The sequence below is a fragment of the Aedes albopictus genome, chromosome 2 (assembly GCF_035046485.1).
Source record: "Aedes albopictus strain Foshan chromosome 2, AalbF5, whole genome shotgun sequence".
In the NCBI taxonomy this organism is placed as follows: Eukaryota; Metazoa; Arthropoda; class Insecta; order Diptera; family Culicidae; genus Aedes; species Aedes albopictus.
Genome location: NC_085137.1, coordinates 359,167,619 through 359,192,388, shown reverse-complemented (window position 1 = coordinate 359,192,388; position 24,770 = coordinate 359,167,619). Strand labels below are relative to the sequence as shown.

At 36.8% G+C, this 24,770-nt stretch overlaps 1 protein-coding gene across 10 annotated transcripts in view; it reads right to left on the bottom strand.

Moving 5' to 3' along the window:
- The window catches only part of LOC109406167 (protein grainyhead), an 827,965-nt gene that overhangs the window by 413,159 nt on the left and 390,036 nt on the right, over positions 1-24,770 (bottom strand). For 2 of the 10 annotated variants that reach the window (XM_062852846.1, XM_062852847.1), the window contains exon 1: positions 10,759-12,199. The exons of the other annotated variants lie outside the window; for them this stretch is intronic. The gene's annotated coding sequence lies outside the window, so the exon portion shown is untranslated. Of the gene's footprint in view, positions 1-10,758; positions 12,200-24,770 lie in introns of those variants that run through there. 10 annotated transcript variants of the gene reach the window in all.

Genomic DNA, 24,770 nt, shown 5'->3' with positions numbered 1-24,770 from the left:
TAGTGCGGCCGGCGGACGTAGGACGTGGAGAGGAAAATTTATAATTAGAGTTTTCGTGTGAAGAAGACCAACCGTACGCGTACCGTAGAGTGATTCGGAAGTACGCTTTTTTCGGTTGGTCGGTCGGTCGGGAGGCTTACCGGACTAATTGAAGGTTTCAAACACTGCACTGAATGGTTCTCAGTTCGTGTACATACCTATATGGTTAGAGAGCGATCAACGGCGATTGTTTAAAATTTCTGCACGGTCAGATATTGTTTGGTAGCGTGGCGGCGTGGCTGATTGCATATGATTGGTGCATTGCTGCTCACTTGGAGGGCCATTTACACCGGGGTTGACCGCGGACTGGACACCGGGCAGTCTTTTGGCAGCTAGCCATAGTGGATTGATGTGGGGAAGGCGCAGTGCTGTTGTTATGACGGGGAAGGATCTCGTGATTGCAGAGGAGGGCATCTGAAATTGACGGTTTTGAGCTGTTTGCACCCATTCAGGTACAATGAACTTGACAGGAATGAAGGAAGCTGTATCTAACTGTTTTCATCTTAGTATGACAACATTTGGGGTTTCTTTTAGCTGTATGACAGTATCTTGATCAAAAGAGAATGCATACATTTTTGAAATAGAATTATTTACAAACAAGTATGTAATAAACTTGGTACAATAATAAAAACGGATAATAACATTATATTCTTATAATATGTTAGCCTATAACAAAATCGAAAAATTCAATAAATACTATGGTACACCGGGGCAAGATGAAACGAGTTGGGTAAGGCGAAAAATAGCCCGCTATTTTTCCTAATCGTCATAAACAATTCGACGATTTATCTTATATTGCAACCAAATATCTAGGATCCGTGTACAAGTTTCGTAACTACAAAAAATGTGCATTCTGACTTCATGGAATCTTCGATCAAATATTAATACGGATCTAAAATTACCCAGTAGTGAAATTTGAAATTTCTGGTGAAATATCAGAAACAACCCCTGGCGATTTTCTTAGGAAGAATTTATAAAGGAAACTTTGAAGAAAATCCTAAAGGTTTTTCGTAAGGAAACATGGAAGAATGTGTGAAGGAGTTTTGATTATCTAAAGGAGCTGCTTGAGGAATTTCTAAAATATTTTTTTGGAAGATTTCCCACAACAAACCCCAGAGAAATTGCGAAAATGGAATAATTTCTAAAAAAGTGTATGGACTTTTTTAGGCGAACACTTGGAGAAATCTCTGGAGGAACCTCTAGAGAAATTTCAGAAGGAAACTTTAGAAAAGTTTATGGAGAAATTATAGAATAAATTTCTGAAGCAATCTAAGCAAGTTTACCTGAAGAACCACTGGAAATTTAATTGAAGGAATACATAGAAGATATTCCAAAGGAATCCAAAAAGAAATTTCTGCAGTGATACCCATGATTTTATCAAGTAATCTCTGCGAGATTTTCTTAAGAATCTATGGATGAATTTCTAAAGGAAATTTTCCAAATTTTTGAAGAATTCCCTAATCATACTATGGAAAATTTTATGAAAGAATCATGAATTTGTCAAACAATTCCAAGAAGAAATTCTAAAGTGGTCTCAAGCTTAAGGTTAAGGTTAAGATATGACACACCTCTAAGAGCACAAATCCGAAGTACTAAATGTTGTTTGCATTAAAAAGTTGATAGATTGATTACCCGCTGATGGATACCAATCGATCAACTTTTCAGCCCAAACCGTCATTTGGTTCTTCAGATTTGTGCTTTTCAAATTTTGAGGTGTAGCTTTGTAATATCTTAAAAAAACACTGAGCGATCATCTTGAGGGAAAAAATATGAGGAAATCAATCCATGGAAGATGTTTCCAAAAGAATTGGAGGGTTTCTGATGAAATACTTGGAGAGTTTTCTAATGGAATGCATGGAAAGTCTTCCAAAGAAATCTTTGGAGAAATTTTCAGAGAAAACTTGAGAAATTGCCGAAGCAAACACAGAAGAAGTTTCTGAAGAATTTGTGAAACAACCTATGGGATGTTTGTCAAGTTCTCGATTTTTGCTTTAGACTAACCTTAGTCAAGTGGAAATTACTCTGATCAGGAATTGTTTATGGTTGAGAGTCATCTTGACATTAGTGAGCCAAGTAGAAGTTTTACAAAAGTAAAACAGTCTTTCGTGAATGCCAAATCCAACTCAAACGAAATACGTCAGAAAAGGATAAAAAGAGCTTTGGATTACTTCTGAATATTTTTCTTCAATGTTGATGAAAGTTTAGGTTTCTATATTTATTTTCATTCACCACGAGACGACAAAATGTATGTTTTTTAAATCTTGGTTAACAAATAGTTTACTGTTGTTTGAGTTATCTGTTGATAGAAGTAGACTGATTGAACCTATTCGACCTTAAGGAATGTTTTGTAAGGGTCTTAGGCTTCTGTTAATGGGTTACATACCTTGCGGGGATAAATTTCGAACTTCCTCCCAGAGATCGTTCAATTTCTTATTAAAGTTTCTTCATGAATTTCTTTGGTTTTCCGGGATAGCTTTCCAACAGTTTTTCTCAAAATTTGGCGAGGTTCTTGCAGGAGTTCTTCCAGGAATTTGTTCCAGAAAGTTTCCGTTATTTGACTTGGATATTCTCGCGGAATTTCGCGACAGTTCCTCTCAGGATTCTCTTAGAGGTTCTTCTCTTTTTCCGAGATGTTCCAGTTTTTCTCTGGATTATTACAAACCACCTCTCGAGTTTTTCCAATAAATTTTTGAGCGGTTTCTCACCAGAGAGTTCCATTGGTGTGGTTCAGTCATGTGGAAGCCGGAGGCCGGTGCTGCTGAATGCGATTCAGTTTTTGCTGTTTTTCGTCGCAATGTCATTCGCGTGTGCCGGAGGGGTATTGTTACGTCATATTTAGTAAACATTGAGCGACCATCTAATAGGGATAGTCGAATGTCTGCTTTCCGCGTAAAGCGAACAATAGCGCATGCAGACTGTCGCGATGCAAATTTAAAAGGCCATCTTACTTATCAAAGTGAATCCAGACCCAACGATACCTTCCCTAGTAACAAACAACCTCTCCTTCAACCTTTAGTGAAGACGTGCGGTAAACCCCAGACAACCAGAAATCGCATAAGGATGTACGCTGTACATCGTATAAAAAACTATTTTTACTCACTATCGCATACATATACGGCTGAGGGACAATTTTTATCGCATATGATGTTATTTGTTGAACTTATTGCGATGTATCTGGTAAAATCATATAAGAGTGGAAATTGACTTTTAAAATGTATAACTACATCGTAGTAGACGATATTCTGATGTTTTATTGCGACGAACTTTATTATTCGCAAGAGAGTTCGAGCGGACTCGCAAAGTGTCAATTGAATTCGCATAATTGCGCACTACGATGATTATAGGACTTCGTTTGGTACTTTTCTTATTATGCCAATTAAACTCGCATTGGTGTACAAACTAAATCGCACAAAAGTAAAAATAAACTCGTTAAAATTTGCATACAAACTCGCATAAGCGAGAATCGTTAATGTTGGTATATTGCGATGAGATGTGTGATAACAATGAAAGAGATGCTGTCGGAGTGCCGAAAAGCTACAAGAAAGTTAACAGTCATCATTATGGTTACAAAACAAGTTACATCATTTTTGTTTTGTTGACCTGATAATAACCAATGTCTGGTGCTAGCAAGAAAGAGGTGGTGATAACTGTGCGGGAAATCACGCTTCGTCATTTTTAGTTCCAGACAGCTTGTTGAACACGTACATCGCAGGGAAACCAAGTGCATTCCAACAAACACTTAGGTGAGTTAGAACGTCATGACAATTAATCAGTGTGTTTCATAAATGATGTTTGGCGTTAAGTGTGAAGTGTGGCTCGAAAATTCAAAGGTTCTTAGTTCGATACTGAGGTGACAAGAATTGTTTTTTTTTCGAATATTATTAAGTCGCATAAGATGCTATATTACATAGGAATAGTGCACACCGTGCATCGCATAAGATATCGCCTGAAGTCATATAGTGTTATTATTTTTCCGTCAATGCACGTATAGCGCCTCCAATTTTGTACGCATAAGGCACTTTTACTGTATCTTATGCGATGTAACTCTACCGCATAAAAGTACGTATAACATGAACATAAACTTCAGTATACGTGCAAATTGGTTGTCTGGGACGCCAACTTTCACATAACAAAGGTTGATACTAATATTCCTTCCCTCTTCCAACCTGACTGCAAGGACGTGGCCGGCGCCGTTATTGTACCGTTAAAGAGAGTCTTTGAAGCATGCACAGTGAGAATTTGACCACTCCCAGTCAATTATTCAGTTGATAAATTTTGAAACTGTCATTGGATCGGTTCAATTACGGAGTAGCAACCATAGATATGTGCAGTCAGTCTAAGCTAAGCTAAACTAGATCTTTGAGGGGTTTCTCGCAAGATTTTACCTGGATTCCTTCCGATATTCTCCGGAAATTTCATACATAGAATTTTGTAAGTTGTCACAAGAGACATTCCGTGAAAAGTTCCTAAAAAGTTCCTGATAAAACTCCTGCAGCAATTGTTCCAGAAAATGGAGGAATAATTCCGATAAAATCAGAAAAAAAAATCTGATGTGGATCACTGCAAGAAATGCCGTGAACAACTTTTAGGAAAAGTCACGGGAAGAACTGTATGAGAAATAGCTTCCGCAGAAATCCCAAAAGGCACTAAAAATTTAGGAGAAAGTCCAGGAAAAAATCAGCAAAACTCTGAGAGATATCCCAGGACCAAAGCCTGACGGAATCTTATGAAAGAACTACCGCGAGAAACCTAAAAAAAAATAAAAAAAAACATCCCGCAAGAACCTTTAGGAAATATCCCAGCTGAAACACCTGTAGAAATCCAAAGCAAAGCTCTGAAGAAATCCTATAACTTATTCCAGCAGCAACTCTGGAAGAAATCCCGGGAAGATCTATTGGAGAAGTCTCATGGGAAACATATTTCAACTACCAGATTCATACCAACAATGCACAGTGGTCCACGAACCAGATTTACGAGGAAAGATGCATTCAACGCCTTCAAATGAGTTTTTAGGCAAATATGGTCTTGTACAAAGTTGTCCCTAATAATAAGGCCCTCTTTAAAATGTGCATGAAAATTAGGGTGGTCCATATTTTCAAAGAAATTGGTAACCAAACTTTTTTTATTTGCATGAATAACTGTATACATTCTTCGGAAGAGTTGTAGATCTATTAATTTTGAGCAAGTTTGCCGAAGACACTTTTTATGTAGCTTTAAAGTTGACCGATCTAGAGGTATTTTTCTGAATAAGCTTAGGGTGGTTCAAGAAAATCGGTTTTCTGGCGTTAACTTTTTCAGTTTCGATTTTTCATCAAAGTCGCCCAAGAAACACTTGTAGAGCATTTTAAGACGCGTCGTTTCGTATCTTTTGCCCGTATTCAAAAGAAGAAATGTTGTTATAAAACATATCAAAAAATTAGAGGGGTGTTATTTTTGTAACTCAAGTGAAAAATACTTGAAAAGTGCCTATTTTTTTCTAGAAAATCATCAATATCTTTTGAACGGAATGACGTAGCAACATTCTCAGCGCACGAAAATGCGCGTTTTTGTAAGCTCTAAAAGTGGTTCTTAGGCGACTTTGACGAGAATAGATCAAGCAATAAAACGATTTGTTCTAGCGTCACCCTATGAAAACTATGGGAAAATGCTCCAAATTTGGTCAAAACAGTTTAAGCGCTTTATCTTTGTTTGTTTCAAATTTCTCATGAAAGTTGTCTAAGGATCAGTTTTAGAGCTTTAAAAAACGCACATTTTCGTGCGCTGAGAATGTTGCTACGTCATTCCATTCAAAAGATATTGATGATTTTCTAGAAAAAATAGGCACTTTTCAAATATTTTTCACTTGAGTTACAAAAATAACACCCCTCTAATTTTTTGATATGTTTTATAACAACATTTCTTCTTTTGAATACGGGCAAAAGATATTTTTTATGTTTGCCCCAACCCGTCATAACACCTTTTTAAAAAACTATGATTTTTTAAGAAAAATGCCTATAACTTTTGAACCAAAAGAGATAACGATCATCTCAGCACACGAAACGACGCGTCTTCAAATGCTTTACAAGTGTTTCTTGGGCGACTTTGATGAAAAATCGAAACAGAAAAAGTTAACGCCAGAAAACCGATTTTCTTGAACCACCCTAAGCTTTTTCAGAAAAATACCTCTAGATCGGTCAATTTTAAAGCTACATAAAAAGTGTCTTCGGCAAACTTGCTCAAAATTAATAGATCTACAACTCTTCCGAAGAATAAATACAGTTATTCATGCAAATAAAAAAAGTTTGGTTACCAATTTCTTTGAAAATATGGACCACCCTAATTTTCATGCACATTTTAAAGAGGGCCTTATTATTAGGGACAACTTTGTACAAGACCATATTTGCCTAAAAACTCATTTGAAGGCGCTGAATGCATCTTTCCTCGTAAATCTGGCTCGTGGACCATTGTGCAATGTGGACCCCTCTATGGACTCTTCTTCTATGTAGATCTACACGTAGTATATTACTTGGTATTGTTTTACTTTTTGTTGGTGTAAAAATTCACTGAGTATTCAAAATATTTCCTGAGTATTTCTATGTTTTCCCTGATAAATAAAATTCCCTGCGGATTCCCGGTTTTCCAGGTTTTTCCAGGTAGTAGCTACTCTGGTAGGGAACTTTTTTTTTCTTTTTTTGTTCTGGGATTTTCTGCCGTAGGCAGGTTCATCCCGGAACTAAATTACCTATCTTGAGACAAAATTTCATCGAAATCAAAAATGTGTGTTTTATTAATCGACTTTAAGTTTTTAAAAATGATTTTTTTTTTTCAGTGTAGGGCTCCATTTGGATTTTTAAAAGTATTTTTTTCTCAAAACTTGACTTGTTTTGTGATAATTACCCATACAACACTTTTTTTTTTGTAAGTTTAGTCATTTTTTTTATTGAAAACATTTGAAAAATCTGTCAAAAATGTCGAAATAGTGACCAAATCACTAAAAAGTGACTCAGCAACAGTCCTGTTCAACAACTATTGTAGAGTACTCTTGCTCACAAATAATACCTAGCTGGATTAGTTTCCTAGAAATAGTAGTTAAAGACAACAGAGTGCAAATATTGCTAGAGTACAAAGATGATCACCACAATAATGACTGCCATTCGTTCTACTCTTTTATTTTTTTTAACTCATTTCTTAACTTTTTTCAATCATAAATCAGAAGATCCGTCGAATAAATTGGTCTAAAAATGCTACTGATTGCTTGCGCATTCGCGGTATTCACCCCAACTGAATAGGTTTTCAATTCGAAGTTTATAATTATTATCGATTTATTTTGACGACCCTTGAATTGAACATTACAAATTGAGTTGAAGATACAAATCTCCAGTTCTACTGCATAAAATGGGCTGAAAATTTGATCGTTTATATGCTTACATGTGATGAACAGTTGACTAAGTTTTCAGTTAGATCAGTCCACTGGAACTGGAGATTTACATCGTCAAAGTTTGATGACGAAAAAGGTAGATAGCAAAAATAACGCTGTGTCCCGTATTACCTCAGAGGATTTTGGCTTCTACCTGAAACTGCTTTCAAAATACTGGGAAATTTTAAAGTTTCAAAATATATTCAATCAGCTATAACTGTTCGTTAAGTGCATTAAAACGTCTAAAATATTAACTGATAGTTGATTAACCAGTTGTCTATTTGATTGATCTGACATTCATACACGCAACAGAAACACGTATTTGATAAACAGAGATTTAAGTAATTAAAATAAAAGACGGGCTTGGTGGCTAGTGGCTACCGCTTCTGATTCATATGCAGAAGTTCCTGGGTTCAATCCCTGGATCGTCCCTTTCCTTCTACCTCGTATCTTTCTGTCTCTTTATCTCTTGTTCTTCTCGACATATACAATTTTTGTATATTCATAAGTTCATAGCCATCACTAGAACCAGAAACGGATTGGACGAAAAACCGTTTCCCTTCCTTCTAACTATCCTAGCACAGTGTCAAACTACCTACGCCTACGAGTTATGCAATCAAGCGAACTGTGCCGCAATATCTTCAGAATATTGAATACACTAATCTATCACCTTACGCCTGGCATCCACGCATCAATGTGTGAGTCCATTGCCAACCATTCCTTATCAACATTTCGACATCCGCATGAGTTTGTGCAGACGCAGAAGTATATTCGGTCTGATATGAATACAAACGATTGCAATCATCACTTCCTTCCTCTCCCCCCACATTGAACCTGACATGTCAGGCGCCATTGTCACCTAAGAATAACGGATCACCAACGCTCACACACTGAAGATGCCTGCTAGTCCCCGGCAGATAATCTCATTGGTTCCTTGTGTGAGTGTAGCTGGTCTGGCGATACTGGAGTAGCATCTACGGGCGGTCAATCAAGCTCAAGCTCAAGCTCAGAGATTTCAGCTATGAAAATAAGACCACGTGCTCTGGTGGGAATCGAACTCACGACTCCCAATTCGCTAGACGGGCGCTTCTTTCCTCCAAGCTACGGAGACACTTGACCATCTTTGTTGCGGAAGGTGTTTGTTGTGGCTGATGGTGAACCGACTATCACAGCAAAACACGACAGTTACTGTCTTAGTTAGCTAAAAAGCTAAAATAAAGTTTATTATCACCTCGCTATACTGACAATCCCTATTCAATTAATATTCTTTGCTCTATATAGCTGTATAGCATTGAATCCGAGGTATTCTCTAGGTTGACTGAGGTAGTCTTAAAATTTAATGTACGCAACTATGCGTAACAATCTCCGTCTCCTGAAGGCACAGAACTGGATACAATTCAACTCCATGGCCAAATACTCCCGCCTCTACGTTAACCATTCTGTGAAGAAAATGACAGAGCCTGATCAATAGTCTGGATCTCATGTTTCTTAATCCTGACAAGTTGCATCAGGAACTTAAAAGATATGGTTTCAGCACGTAGGTATTGGCCTGGTACACGGTTTATATGGGAAAATGCAAAAAATTGAAAAACTTCAACTCCTGTATACTTTTTGAGTTCCTCTTTGGTCCCATATCAACTGTGCAAAATTTCAGATCGATCGGAAAAACTATATTTTAGCGCCCGCCATTCTTAGTTTTTCATACGATTTACTATGGGGAAATTTTACATCTGCAAAGAAAAATCGCTAGGAGTCACCCCTAGTTTCCAAAAAATATGTCGATGAATGATTTCTGTAGAAAACTTCACTAGGAATCAGACCTTCGAAGACCGCAAACCGATCCGACGTTCGTGGAAAAAGTTATTAAGCCTCACCCGATTGATAAAATGACGAGATTTTATTATTTATTGTTATTCCTTACATGTTAAACAGCATTGGCATGCCATTCGGTTTTCAGTTAATAACTTTTTCCACATGCCTTAGATCGTTTTGCGGTCTTCGGAGAGTTGGTTCCTCGTGAAATTTTTAGGGGTTAAGGGGCAACCTGTGGCGATTTTTCTTTGAAAAAGTGATTTTCCCCATAGTAAATCGTATGAAAATTTTACATGGCTGGCGCTAAAATATAGTTTCTCCGATCGAGCTGAAATTTTGCACAGTTGATATGAGACCAAAAAGGAACTCAAAAAGTGTACAGGAGTAAAATGTCTTTCGGTGTCCCACTCTAAGGTATATTGGATTCATTTGGAAGGTTTTGAATATGCTCATCTTCTTCTTCTTCTTTGTGGCTCGACGTTCGCATTGGAGCTTGACCTGCCGCTCTCCAACTTAGTGTTCTTAGAGCACTTCCACAGTTTTTAATTGAAGGGCTTTCTTTGCCTGCCATTGCATGAATTTGTACATTGTGTGGCAAGTACAATAATACACTATGCCCAGGGAGTCGAGAAAAGTTTCCCGACTGGAATCGAACCCGCCATCTCCAGATTGGCGATCCATAGCCTTAACCACTAGGCTAACTGGAGACCCCATGCTCATATGTTCCTTTAGATCACTTTTAGTAAACCTGGAGGACCTTCTTAGTCTCAGAACACTTAAAGTCACATCCATTTGTATATAGTCAAGCAATTGAGGAAGATTTTACACATAATCTAACATATTGGTGTAATGTGTATTTGTGCTCATTGTCTAGAAAAATATGCGGAAGTTGCAACTATAACAACAGAACATTTAAGCCAATTCAAGGATTCTATTCAATGAAAACAAAGTTATTTCACGCTTCTTGCAAAGTGCTATGTCTGATATAATCAAAGGAACATGACCGTTTCATCTCCCCTCAACCGACGGCACCTATCGTACACGCAGTGCATTTTTTTTATTTCACAAGAAAGTGTTAATTTCCCTTTTCCTTTCATTTCGGACAACGAAGCAAAACCAAACAAAAAAGAATGTTCATCGGCGAACAACATTTTTACCATTCATTGTTCACCCTCCCGGTCCCGAGAAAGGATTCCCACTCATTTCAGGAACCGTAATTAGCTCCGAAAACATTTTTCTGTTGGTAAGCATTACTGACTTGGTTCGGATCGCTTAGATGAAGCACTGACGACGGCGTCGATGCCGTCGACCACTGATGAAGGCATTCCTCTTCTTTTTGCTCTCGGTTTCGACGGTTCTTCGCCTCCCTTCCGACGAACCGACCCATTCGGCCAGCAAAAAGGGTGGGAGGAAACCGAGAGCTACCGAAAAATGGTTTAATTATTTTTGTAGGTGCAAGAGTCTCTCCCTTGGAGCGACTCTCTTCCCTCACTCTCTCTCTCGATAGTTACCGATTGTCTTCACTCAGCCAATCCGGGTAGGCCAAGGTGTAGGTACTTCCGGTATCCAGCTTGGCGGCTTTACTGACACCTGTGCATATGTGCGAAAGAACAGACGACCCAGGGTTGGAACCCCGACAGACAAAAATCGGGTCGAGTCGAGCAGCCGAGCACACAGTCTCTCGATCAGTCGGATTTGTACACTTGATCACGATCACGGCGGCTTTTTGTGGGGGCGTCGTCGGGTGGGTGTTGATCAATTTATTTTTGTTTCGCTCCGAGGTTCAAACACTTTTCCATTTGCACTGTCGTCACTGAAATGCACTTGTTGTTTCCGTATTTTTTTCACTTTTGTCACTGAACACTTTAGGATTCTTCGTTTTTTTTGGCGATACGGGTATGCTGTGATAAAACTCCGTCGATTGATTCACTACACTGCGTATGATAGTAGTCGCCGAACACCTGCTACGGTCTTCAAGGTTTCTTCGCCCCCGGGCCAACACTTCTAACTTCGAACGCAAACAGCGCCACAACCCAAAACGTAAAACAATAGACACGCCAACAATGTCACGCGTTGGCTTGAACACCTGACACGATCGCTCCGCCGAGTGACTCGAACGGTTCAAAAGATCACCGACCTGCGTAAAGGACACCGCCGCTCGCACGGCTCTCCGCGGCGATCGAAAAACAATCAATATCACATACGCAATACACGAAAAAAAAACCAGCGCACACGTCAAACGAATGCGCGCGCGATCAACCACGTAAGCTGCGAAAACACACCGATCTCGCTCTCCACTACTAGGTAGGTACGAACGGAATCTTCCCGCGTCGAGGGTCAACAATTTCCTGTATTGACTCGGTGAGTAGCCGACGTAAACTGAAGACCACTTCTGGTGGCCGCGAAGCTGTGCATAATCACGCCGACGAACGGCGTCTCTCCAGACAGACAGACCAAACAACCAGTTACCGGCGTAACCGACTGGTTGGTTGGCTGGCTGGCTGGTCAGAAACAGGTGAGGCGGGAACTCACCCAGAAAGGAGTGGGTCACTCAATCGGTTCAGCGGCGGACTGGTTGATCGTGGCGACGACGTCGCCGACGACGATCGCACAGGTGGGTTGAGTTCCATCACAGAGAGATCGCGAGCGTGCGCTCGCGGAGATCTGCAGGGCGCTCTGTTTTGATCGGTTAATTTGCGCCGCGAGCCCGCGACGACGCGAGCGAGAGGAGAGCGAAACGCGAAACTTGCCGAACGGGTTGGATGCTGATAAGACGCGAGTCGTGCTGGACGCTGGACCACTGCAGCACTGGCTAGATCGGAATGGGGATTGTCTCTTTCGCATCGCGAATGCAAGAGCGCTGTTGTGGTCTCTTTTTGACGCGGGTGTTTTTCGCTGATTTACCTGCTAACAACATTTTGCATGGCTGAATCTAGTCACTTGTATGGGAAGATAAGTTAAGTGCGTTTATAGAGGTGTTCAATTGTAGGCACAAGAAAGAGATGCAATGAAAACACAGTTGCACGATGCACGTTTGAATAAGAATGCAGTTATTATTGTAGTGAAACGTTGATGATGATCACCTGATGAAACTAGGTGTGAAACAAATCCACTTGTCGTATTATGAAGACATTTCTAGTGAAATATCTAATTTTTATTAAGCGTTCAAAATGCTTTATACAACTCTTTTTATCACCAAAGTACAAACCAAGAACCCATATAGGAGATGCGGTAAGCGAACGGGTATTCAGCATGACCATGTTGAGGGTGACGGGTTCGATTCGCGGTCGGTTCAGGAATTTTTCTTAGTGGCAACTTAAACCTTCTTGGGCATAGAGTATCTTCTCAATGTGGTCAATTTGCAAAGAAAGCTGTCGGTTAACAATTGTGGAACACTTAGCTGAGAAAAAGGCTCGGTTACAGTTGGGACGTTATGCCAAGCACAAGAAGAAGTGAACACCAGTGATGTTTTTCAGTGTGAATACATTTTAAAGCCTTCGTCACATTCTTGAAAGCTAACAAATTGTACGAAGCGTATTAAGTTTCATGCAACTACTCTATGACAATCTTTCGTCTTGAAAGTGTTACGTGAGCAATGCTCACTGAGCATATGTTACTTGTGTAATTTATCCATAATGTATTTTGTTCACGAATATCCCTAATATTATTTTCATTCTTCTTCTTCTTCTTCATGGCTTGACGTCCCCACTAGGACTTGGCCTGCCTCGCTTCAACTTAGTGTTCTTTGAGCACTTCCATAGTTATTAATTTTTAGTCCTAGGCTAGTTCATCTCTGGACCCACGCTGTACTTCCCTTCCGAAGGAAGAAATCACATTTTGCATGTTTATCGGGATTCGTGGGATTCGATCGCAGGTCCTCGCCGTAATAGTCAAGTGTTCTAACCATCACACTAGGCCCGCTCCACAACTGGACATTTTCATATTAAAATTTATTAACGAGAGTTTAGCATTTTGTGGCATACATGACATATCCCAAATATTAGAACGATTGTTTGGCATAGTTTTAAGATATTTTTTTTTATATTTGAAGATGATGAATACTGGAGAAAATGTATATGGAATTCAAACCGAACGTGTTATAAATATGTTTAAAGGAATACATATTTAAGGAACGGTTGAGTACAATTATTTAGCAATAATTTAGTGAAGTTTTTAGAAAAAAAAAATCTTGAAATTGTTTTAGTGGAGTTTCACCAGGGAGATCATGTCATAATCTATTGTAAAACTTCTGATCGTCAGGGCCTGTGGCGCAGTGGTAACTCGCTTTATAAGCGAATGGGCATGGGTTCGATCCCAGCCTCGGCACTTGCACTTTTATTCTTCACCCCGAGAGCGACTGACAGTGACAGTGACAGTCAGTGTCTTCTGAGATGGATAATTGTATATTGGCGAGTAACGGCAATCAGTTTGATATAGTAGAATAGAATACTTTTAAGTAATTAACAAATTTACATGTGCCTTAGTCGAAATAAGAGTTGCTTATTAGGTTAAGCTTTTAGGAATGATAAAAAAGCTACTAATTCTCTTGGTTGAATATTGATTAACTGAATTGATGCATAGCATAAATAGATTTTCACTAGGAATTTCATTCAGAGTTATCAAAAAATTACTTCCATTTTCTCAAAACTTTCACCAACGACATTTCTTGGAATAAAATTCACCAAAAATCTTTTATTGACTATTGAGAAATTTCATCAAAAATTTATCTAAAAACGACCATAGCAAACCAAGCCCCGAGATTTTTTCTCAAAGCGAAACTTACTATGCATTAACCTGGGATCGAATCTCACTCTCGACAAACTCACAAAGGGTGAGTTCTTCCTTGGGAGAATTTCTTATTTATTTATTTACTTATTTTTATTTTGAACTAATAATTTGGAAGAGGGAAAAGTCCCTTTGAGTGATTTCTCAATTTCGAAATCTTCCTCAGAAAGGCACAAAACCTCTTTTTTTCAAAAACGTAATAATACATTATTTATATTTCTTCTTGGTTAAGGCTTTTGTTTATACCCCATTTTTGGAGAATCTTCTGTGGTAACTCCTGAAACGAGTGTTTAAAGCATATTGCCTTGCGATGACTACAAGAACCTTTCTCATAATTATTTACGATTATTGGAGCATTGAACTAAAATTCTGCAGATTTTTCAACAGTAATGTTATGAATTCTAAAAAATTCAAAGATTTTTTCCCAATGGTTTCTGTCAGAATTTCAGGAATTATTTTTTCGGGTAATTTTCTAGCTTATTTTTTTTTTAGAATTTTTACCAGGCTGTTGTGTCAGATCAACTACATAATTATTTTGAAAATGTTTTAAAATATAAATATTGCTTTGACAATTTTCAATAGACTTGTCACAATTTTTTTTAAGTTATTTCAAAAGATTTTTTTTCTTAAATTTTGGAAAACCTCTAGGGTAAAAACACTAGACTTCCCCACTGCTCTAGTCTTCGCCCCCTCCAGAAAAAAAAATGAAATGGCTAAGATAAGAGCAGAATGTCAGGGGGTGAAGCCTAGTGCTTTTATCCTATCCTTTAAAATTCTTAACAACTTTCACCAACGGTTTTTTTTTTCAATATTTGGATAGAATTTGATAATCGGATGGATCCTTTGAATTTATTTGAAAAATTTTATATAATATCGCTTTAATTAATTTAAATAATTCCCCTTGAGATATCTTTATAAAGACTCCCTGAGGCCGGAACAAATCTCATTTTCTTCTTTTGTCACTTTACTCGTAAACTAATCAAGGGGAGGGATGATAAATAATAAATGTATTTTATGTAAAATTACCCAAACAATTAGGCAAAATCGTCAAACTCATCGGATTTGTTAAGAAATTTTCTCGCCGACTCTAATTTCACTTTAAAAAGTTTAAATTTCTTTAATAATTTGTTTGTGTCCCCCCTTAAAATGTCAGATCCCGACCAATATTTTCCGAGGGGGAGGGGTGACATTAGAGAAAATCGAAATTTGTGTCTGCCTAATTAATAATAAATTATTACAGGAATGCCATCGCAATGATTTCAATGGTTTGTGTAACTTCCAGTTATTATTTTTTCGCATAGCTGCCAGAAGTTCCCTTAAACTAATTAGGAAAATGCACGCCAAAACATACGCTTGTTTCCAACTCATTTTGGCAGTGCTTTCTTTGGTAATGTATTTTTTTAAGCTCTCTAACAATTCCCTTTATGGAGTATGGAATTCTAATGGGGATTTCTCAGGGATTTATCTTCGAATCAGGAAAAAAAATCTAAGCGGAATGACTTTCTTCCGGTCAAAATTAGTGGCAAAAAGCTTATGAGGTTATATTGTTCAAACAGATTTGATTTAGATGAGCTCTTATTTGAATTAAATTGAATAAATAATAATTGAAAAATCTACTGGAAGTGAAAATTTAATATTTCCTTCGAACTTTACCGTACAATCCTTCTAGATAGACATCAGAAATGTAAAGAAGCAAAGATAGTTACTCTCGGAAATACCTACAGAAATTATTCAAGGAACTAAATAATGAAAATCATCAAAATAACAGGAGTACGGTATGAAGGAGTGCAAAAATATTTGTAAAGAATGCCTTTTGTGTCAAGAAATCTAGAAATGGAACAGAAATGCCATACAATAATGTGGCTAAAAAATACAGAAAAAAACAAAAAAAAACAATTGAAAAATAAATAAAAAATATGGCAAAAAGGTAGTAAAGTAAAAAATAAAAAAAATAATATCACAAAATAAATTGAAAAAGGTTAAAAAAAGACAACTACTTACACAACTCAAAAATCGCTTAATATTTTCTCCCCGGATTAAAAGAAATGTTTATTTTAAGATTTTTGGAAGATTGACTGACAAATTGGTTTCACAAAAAGAAATCTCGTGTGCTTTGTTTGTTCATCAATTTCTGTACTTTTTTCAGATATTTACCACAAAAACCATTTAAGAATCGTAATGGCAAAGTTACAGAATTTGGGTACTATCGGATTGTGATACTGGATCTCATTAACTTAACTCACTTTGTGAATATGAGGAGAAATTTCGATATGTTATCTCCTGCAAACCCATCAAAGAATTTCCGTGTTAAAAGAAAAAAAAAACAAAAAAAAAATGTGTTACAGGATTTTTATTTCAATCGAAAATAGAAAATCGATATTTTCACTTTGGGTATTTTCTGCAGCTTAAGCTCGACCAAATAACTCAGTTTGGGAAAGCTTTGGGGCAAACTTTAAGTTCAACAGGTTGAACCAACCATAGCCTAATTGATTAATTAATCACTTATTCTACATTAGACATTAGCTTTCATTAATTGATCATTTTGCATCATCATGAGCAAGACTCAAGTTAGGATGGTGACTACCTACATACATACATTTAATTTATTGCATCATCATATGTGACATGCGCGAAAAACGAATTTACAAATCATACGCGGTAGTTGGTCAGCGGGTGACCTAGTTTGCTTCAACAGGTCTCTACCTGTTCTCGGTGGCATACGGTAAGCCAAAAAGAATGCATAACTACCGGAGTATAAAATAATAAAACATATGAATCATATGAGGAAGCATTCTAGCCGCTTCCAATTAGATACTAAGTAAGAGACGCGAGCTTTCTCTCTCGCGCTTTAATTTCGCGTTTCGAAGTACTAGAATGTTGGTACTTTAGTAAAGAGAGCGAGAGCGGAGAATGTGACGCTAGGCGCTTAAGTTAAGTTTAAGTGGGGGTTGAAAAATAACCAAAATTGTAATTATATATAAGGCTTAAGATTTGAATAAAAAAAAGATGAGTTGTAGTTTTAACTATGAAAAAGTGAGTCGGCTTCTATGTCGGATGACAATTCCCGGTGACCGCACGGTCAACGCGTGCAAGGTGTTAAAAACACCCTAGGTCGTGGCCGAGCGGTTGGCGGCGTCAGTCGTTTAGGTGTCCCATAAGCCGCGGAGAGTGGGTTCGATTCCCGCTTCAGTCGGGGAAAACTTTTCGTCAAACGAAAAATTCTCCACTGGATCACTGGGTGTAATATGTATTGTCCGTTGTCGAATGTCTGTAATGTTCAGTAGAGGCCGCAAGGTGTAATTGTCTTTTTTCGAAGAGCTGGTTGATGCATGATATCAAAATAAAAAGTTGTATTTCAGTTGCATCCTATCCCTGGACGTGGGCCACCCAAATAAAAAAAAAATTGGGAACAAATGCAGCAAACAGTTTTATACAATTTCTTTGAAGCTACCAAGCATCTAAAATTAACGTTAACAGAGATAGTAAGTTTTTTTTCCGGCTAAAACGTGGATTCGGACCATTTGTGCAGTGAAGAATATTACCAAAGCGATAACCACCATCTGCTTGATGCCGAAGAACAGGAGGTTGTTGGAAAAAGCTTTAGAAGATATTAGTTTGCTCTCTAATAAATCTGTTAAGCATATCAAATTCGTTTCATTAGAATAAAATTGACCATGTCATTTTGAGAACCCAGCAGGAGTTTCTTCTAAAATTCTTAGAGCAGTTCATTCTGGAATTCCTCAAGGAGTTCGCTTGGGATTCCCATTTTTGAGAATTCCTCCCATTTTGAATTTCTCTAGCATTTCCTTTCGGGATGTCTCTAAGAATTTCCTTTAGGATTCTATTTGATGATTCCTTCTTTTTGTATTTATTCAGGGGTTTCTTCAGAGATCACTCTATCAGATCACTAGGAGTTATTTGATGGTTTCCTTCAAGATTTCTTCCAAGGTTTTCTTCTCCTCTCCACTAGGAGTTTTTCGAACATCAAGTTGAGTTTAGAAAAACCTGAAGAAATTTGGAAAATGTTTAGTATTATTGAAAATATGTTTGAATGAATATACCTACTACTAAAAAAGCAAGCTGTAAAAAAAGCTATTTTTAAACGTTTTTATTACCTGTAGGTAATTGATAGAATTGGTTCGATGAAAAATCTAGAAAATATAACTAGCAGTTATGTACATATCTCGCTCAACAACGACTTGCAACATTCTTATTTTCCAAAAAAATCATTACTTTTTGGTCGAACTTTGACGATCAATTTTGAATAACTTCAAATAATATAAATTCTGTTTTCTGGTAGAACTACCTCAACAAACAAATTTCATATCAAAAACATATAAAATTAAACAAAAAAATGCGTATTTATAACTTTGTGTATATTTTTGCGTAATTGTGCTTTGGATGTGCATAAAAAAGAGGTTTCCCAAAACTGGCCTTTTTTCGTTCTAGAAATTGCGCCAAAATACAGTTGACTTTATCATTCATTTATTACTTACTCATTTACTTTATCAGTTTGCACAAAAAAAAATAAAAATTCTAATATTTTTCCATAGTTTTCACAAGTTCAAATTTATACAGGAGTTGTACACATATTTCGAAACATGTGTTTTATCTTTGAGATAAAAGTCCAAGTAGAATAAATATTTTTGAAAAACCAGAACTGCCATTTGTGTTTTTTTTAGGATTTATACAGTATCTCCAAAAGTAAAATTATTTATATTCCGAATAAACCATAATTAAGTCTGTTATGAGCATTTTCAACGAATTTACGATGCACTCCTTGTTTCTACGAGAAATCATAAGGAAATCGAAAACAAAAACGCCTGAAAAAAAATCCTGGAGCTTGTTGGTTACAACACTCTTTGGTTTAATATTGGAAATATTCCAGGTATAATTTTCTGGAAAATACATAAAGAACTTTTAATGTAAATTTGTGGCAAAGTTACGGAGGAAAAATATGTGTTGAATTTTCAGAGCGGACTTTTTTGATTGTGTAAACTAATATTTGTAGTAAGGGAAACCCTGTAATTCCAGTAATCTGTTATAAAAGAAATTCTCGAATTTTTATAAAATTTCAATAAACATACATAAGATAGATTTTTTTTAATTTTATTTTTCATATTTGTGTGTTTTTACTAAAGCTAATTCAAAACTCTATAAAATATAAGGATAATGACATGCTTACGAAGTATGCTATCACTTGCAATTAGGCTTAGGGTTTAAAGCTGTACCACCAAGACAAACATGAAAAATTGTAACATAATTACAGTAAACCAAACTACGTCTGGCATTGATCCAATAAAAGTTATATATAAAATAAAAAGGACTTACAAATGTGCATCACAAGGGTCACAACTTTGCGAGGTTGCTTTTTTTAAACAGAATTGTCGTATTCGCTAATATAGAAATGAAGAAAAAAGAAAAATAAAGACTCTATGATATTTCCCCGAATTACATTATCCCGAATGACCGGAGTAATGGGTATACATTTTTACAAGATTATAAATTTTCTATTCACTTATATGAAGGAAAGTCAGGAATGAACTAGCTTGGTTAATAATTTTTGTTCACTAAAAAGGAAAATAAACATTATATTAACTGTGAGATTATTCAACTGTATCAGCTCCAGGGATCCTTTGTAAAAGAATTCAACAAGTAAAGTAATGAAAAAATCTCTATGGAACTATTGGTATATTACCAAACTTGAAAAAAAAACAGCCTAGGATGAAAAGAACGAAAGAAAAATCTCTGATATAATATTATCAGTTGCAATCCTTAAAAGAATAACCTGAAAAAGGATGGATATCCGATGATCATAAAGGTCCTAAGTAGTGAGGCCAGAAAGAACAACATATGCTCAGAGAAGGAACATCTTTGTAGAAAATGTGGTCCACCCTTTGGTACACCGTTAATTACCCAGAGCGGGTTTTTATAAAAGCTTGTGAATAACTCATTCGGGGAAATTGGTCATTCCGGGTGATGGAAATAGAGGTAATGTCATTCAGGGAAATGGAATTTAGGGTAACGGAATTCACGGTTATGTCCTAAAGCCTTTTCTGGGGAAGCTCCACAGAATTTCTAGCTTAGTTTCTGATCTAATTTTCCTCATTTTTTTAGAAGATTTGTGATGGAAACACCGGATGATTTTTTTTTTTTCAAAAACTCTTAAAATTTTTCTTTATAAGGCTTGTCTCACGAATTTCCCAAAAGATTTTTTTAGATTTTGCTATGAATTCTGCAACACCCTTACATCAGGAAAAAAAATCTCTTTAATTCACGCAAGACTTTTGTGGGGTTTGATTATGTCTTTTCATTTTAAAAGCTTTGGATTACGTGATTAATTCATTCATAAGTTTCTCCAAGATTCCATCTCCGCGGATCTTTCGGTAAAATATCTTACGAAAAAGGCACAAAACTGATTATTTCAAACAGAGCCGTACGTGGTTCCTCAGCGCATCCAGATAGACGCTCTGCTACACTTGGTCAATGTATATTTACTAAAGTTTTTTTTTTCAAAATAGGTTAGAAAGTAGTGGATTTGTGAGGGAAAATTCTAGAAAAAAAAATAAAAAAATAACTAGAAAAACTGAAAAAAGATCGTCCCTTTAAACACTTGAAGAATTTCAGAATATTTTTTGAGTACTGCCTTGTATATTGATAAAAACAATTAGCAAAGAATGATGAAAATGGGCCTGAATTCGAGTAAACCAAAAAAAATCTCTTACGAATTCCACAAATAAAAACAGTCCAAATTTTTCGAAAATTCCAGGATTTTTTTTTTGTTTAATGGAAGTGTTTTTTCGGTTTCAATCTGAAGTGTAGAAGTGTGCTCAGTGTTGGTAAAAACTCAAATTCTCAAATCTCATGCTTGAGTTGTTTCACGCGCGATTCTTGACTCGCCAAACTCACTGCCGAAAAAATCATGCATGAGTTGACTCACGATTTCACTCATTGCGTTATTTCTTGGTGTTCTTATTATTTACATCGAAGTTCTTAGGATTGTATAATAGAACAAAAGCAAACCTATCGTACAACAACATTGAATTTCATTAAAATTGATTTGGGTTCGTTTTACAAGCGAACGAGATTTCGGCGCTTGACTCGCGAGAGCGAGATTTAGCATGAAAATCTCGCGCGTGAGAAAATGATTCAGAATCGCGCGCGAGTTTACTCACGCAGGAGCGGTTCATGAGTGAGCTTTGAGTGTGATTTTACCAACACTGAGTGTGCTATGGCGATTTGAAATGGTGAAGCATGGTGAATTCACCCAAGTAACATTTTGATAACTAATTAGTCTCGTAGAGGTTATGAGAAACAACATAAAACCATATACCTTTTAGTTTGGTTTTATGATGATGCTATAGACCTCTTCTAGTCTATTTATTAAAAAATGTTACTTGGGCAAGATCCTGTACGATTTTCGATAGAATATCTTTAGAAGTTGCATAAAACTTACTAGTTCAAACAGAGTTGTATCATCGTTCCTCAGTGCTCCTGACAAGCACTAGATTCACGCCCTGCAACACTTTGCCAATGCCTATTTTCAAACGTTTCATTTCACAATGTAATCAAAGTTGAATTTCGGTATTTTGAAAAGTGTTTTCTCCACATATTTTGCAAAATTTAAAATTGCCAACAAAAGCTTTCATCCATATGTATATACCGTCAAGGCACCATTCACCGTGGATCTAAGTGGATTCGGGGCAAATAAGGGCTGTCATTTGACACCAGTCTTATAAAAATTGTTGGTGCCACTTTTAATTGCCTTCATTAAAAGACTATAATTCAACGTTGAAGGCATTTTTGTGTGATATCGACGAGTTTCTTTTAAATATTTACTGTATATTTTAACTATTTTAATAAATCTAGGTATTTTTTTCAAATGTAATAAAAATAAAAAGGTGTGTGTCAATTTTGAAGAAGAATGAGTGACACACTGTCGCAGCGATGCCAGATGGTTTTCTGTATCATTCGTTCAAAAACCTGTATCCCATACAAAATTTAGGTGAAAAATCTGTATTCCATACAAATGAAAAATCTGTATTTCACATAAACGAAATCTGTACAGATGCTCAAAAATCTGTATAATACAGATAAATCTGTATATATGGCATCCCTGCCGTCGATAGACAAAACGTCTAATGCCAAAAGGTCGGATTGACAAAATGTTGAAAAGTGAAAGAAAGAGGTTCCTTTAAAAAAATAACGAACCCACAATTTGCCTAGACTTCCCGATTTTGATTACATTCGAAGTTTTGGCAAGTTTTGTCTTTCGACGTTTTGCCGCTAAGTCGTTTGAGTCCATGAACTTTTCGTGAAGGAAATTTCCTTGAATTGGCCATTGTCACAGGAAGCTCTCAGTTAAAATAACTGTGAAAGTGCTTATATAACACTAAGCTAAGTCGCAGGCTTTATCTGAGTTAGTTTTTCTGTGTGAAACTCGTCACTTTTGGTAGCTGGAGTATAAATATTCAACTATTTTTTTTTTTTCACTTAAGTGTAATATGTGCTATTGCTTGGTGTGTGATAACAACATTTAATTTGCTCCAAACTGGCTGTACTAAACTAATGATGTTGAGCTTCTGATCAGTCCAACCTGGCATTCGTACTCTCAGTCACAACCGACGACGCGACGACCATTCCATCATACATTGTATCACTCGTATGAGCGGGCCGCGCGGGACGGTTACCCGATTTTATGGCGACAGTATCGTAAATTTTACTTAATTCAATTAAACGGCCATCCACGTGACAATCGATAAAATTGTGTGCTCAAAATGTATTTCACAAAATGCAACACTAACAACGTTCAACTGGCTGCGGCGGCGCGCGGCGACACAGCCAAAGATCGGCAAATCTTTCCGAGCCGGTCAATCTTCGCGACCGGGGCAGCGTTTGATTATGGCTCGTTATTCAATGCATCTTCTCTCCAACCTCTCCGCGTGATGGTGGTGCGATGAAGATGAAACGCAACTCGAATGGAAACTGACAACGATCCGAGGGGGATCGACGCGAGGATACATTATCTGTCTGCTCGGGCTAATGAAATAAATTGATAGCGGCGGCGGCCATCGCTAATATCGCTATTCGATGCTAATGCAGCAGCAGCAATCGCGCGGGAAACTGTGTCTATTAGGCGGTATAAAATATAAATCTTCAACTTCGGAATCGATTTCTAATAATCGTCCGTTTTTCGATAATGATTATTTCATCAAATTGTTGGGAAATTTATCACCCCGGAGGGGGAATCGAATGTCATGGGAATGGACGTGTGAACGCGACAGGGATGATCGTGAATGGGTAATTATGATGGGGACATTTTGATGGAGTATTAGATTCCAGACAAACAAACAAATGGTGATGAAGATGGTTTTATTTTTTTTCGGGGGAAATGCCAATATGTGCTAATTGCATGGCACACATCGGATTTTATTTTGGGATGTTGTTTATGAAAGATTTCAAAACAAATGATATATCTTAGTTTGCTCAAAGTGCATCTAGCACGTTCTTTGCCGTTCGCTTCGTCACTCACTTTACTTACGTTTTTTCTTTCCATTTGATGATGAGTACTAAGTCAGTTGAATCCAGTATTTTAATAGTTAATATACCTGAAAATAGAAAAATAATTGAATCAGTTACAGTTTTTGACAAAATGTCATTGAGCTAACAGTTTTTATTGTCATTTCGTTATGCTAAATACAAAAAAGTCAGAAATCGGCTGAAATAAAAACAACACGTGTAAAAGTGGTAACATTCCATAAAAAAAAACAAAAATTGCTTGTAATAAAATAGAGAACAAATATTCCGTAAATATATTTGATTTTTTTCATAATAAACTCTAAAGTTCACAGATAATTTATTAATTTATTGTACCGTCAAGGCGCCTTTCACCGTGGGGGCTCCATTCACCGTGTGCCTTCGAATATTTTTTCATTATTTCCATATTATGATTGAATGATACGACAATTTCCCTTCAATTTCACCAATACAACACTAATGTATTGTTACCATGTCAAAACGCTCATTAGAAACATTTAAAAGTATCATTTTGACACTAAAGTGTGTTTACATGAAGCGGGTTTCTGCTCGTTCACTGCATTCATAGTGAAAAAACGAAAACTGCGCTAAGGTGATTTAAGCGATAAAATAAATGTAGTAACGTTTTTATCCCACCAAGAAGCAATTAAATTCACATATCAGGTATGTATTTTGCATTACCAAAGTAAGTTTAACAAGAAAGTACGATTACTCGTACTTTTTAATTGAAACAAAAAGGCACGGCAAATGGGTACCCTAAAAATCAATGGTCTCCATTCACCGTGCCCCATATTGTCCCATATATCTGAAAAAAATCGAAAATTTAAACATTCGTTTTTCTAATAAAATCTTGCAAGTTATTACTTGAAATGAATTTAAACAAAGAAAATTATCTAGGCTAGGTTGTTTTGATCATTTTTAAACAAAGTAGAATAAAATTTCTGACACACGGTGAATGGGTCTCTACTACCACGGTGAATGGTGACCTACCACGGAATTAGGCAACCCTACTACCCTTTACTAATTGTACTATATCACCAAATTTTATGAAACATTTTCTACTTCTGTGGATATTGCTTCAATTTTAACCTATAATGAAGGCAATTAAAAGCGGCACCAACAATGTTTATGAAACTGGTGTCAAATGACAGCCCTTATTTGCCCCGAATCCTCTTAGATCCACGGTGAATGGTGCCTTGAC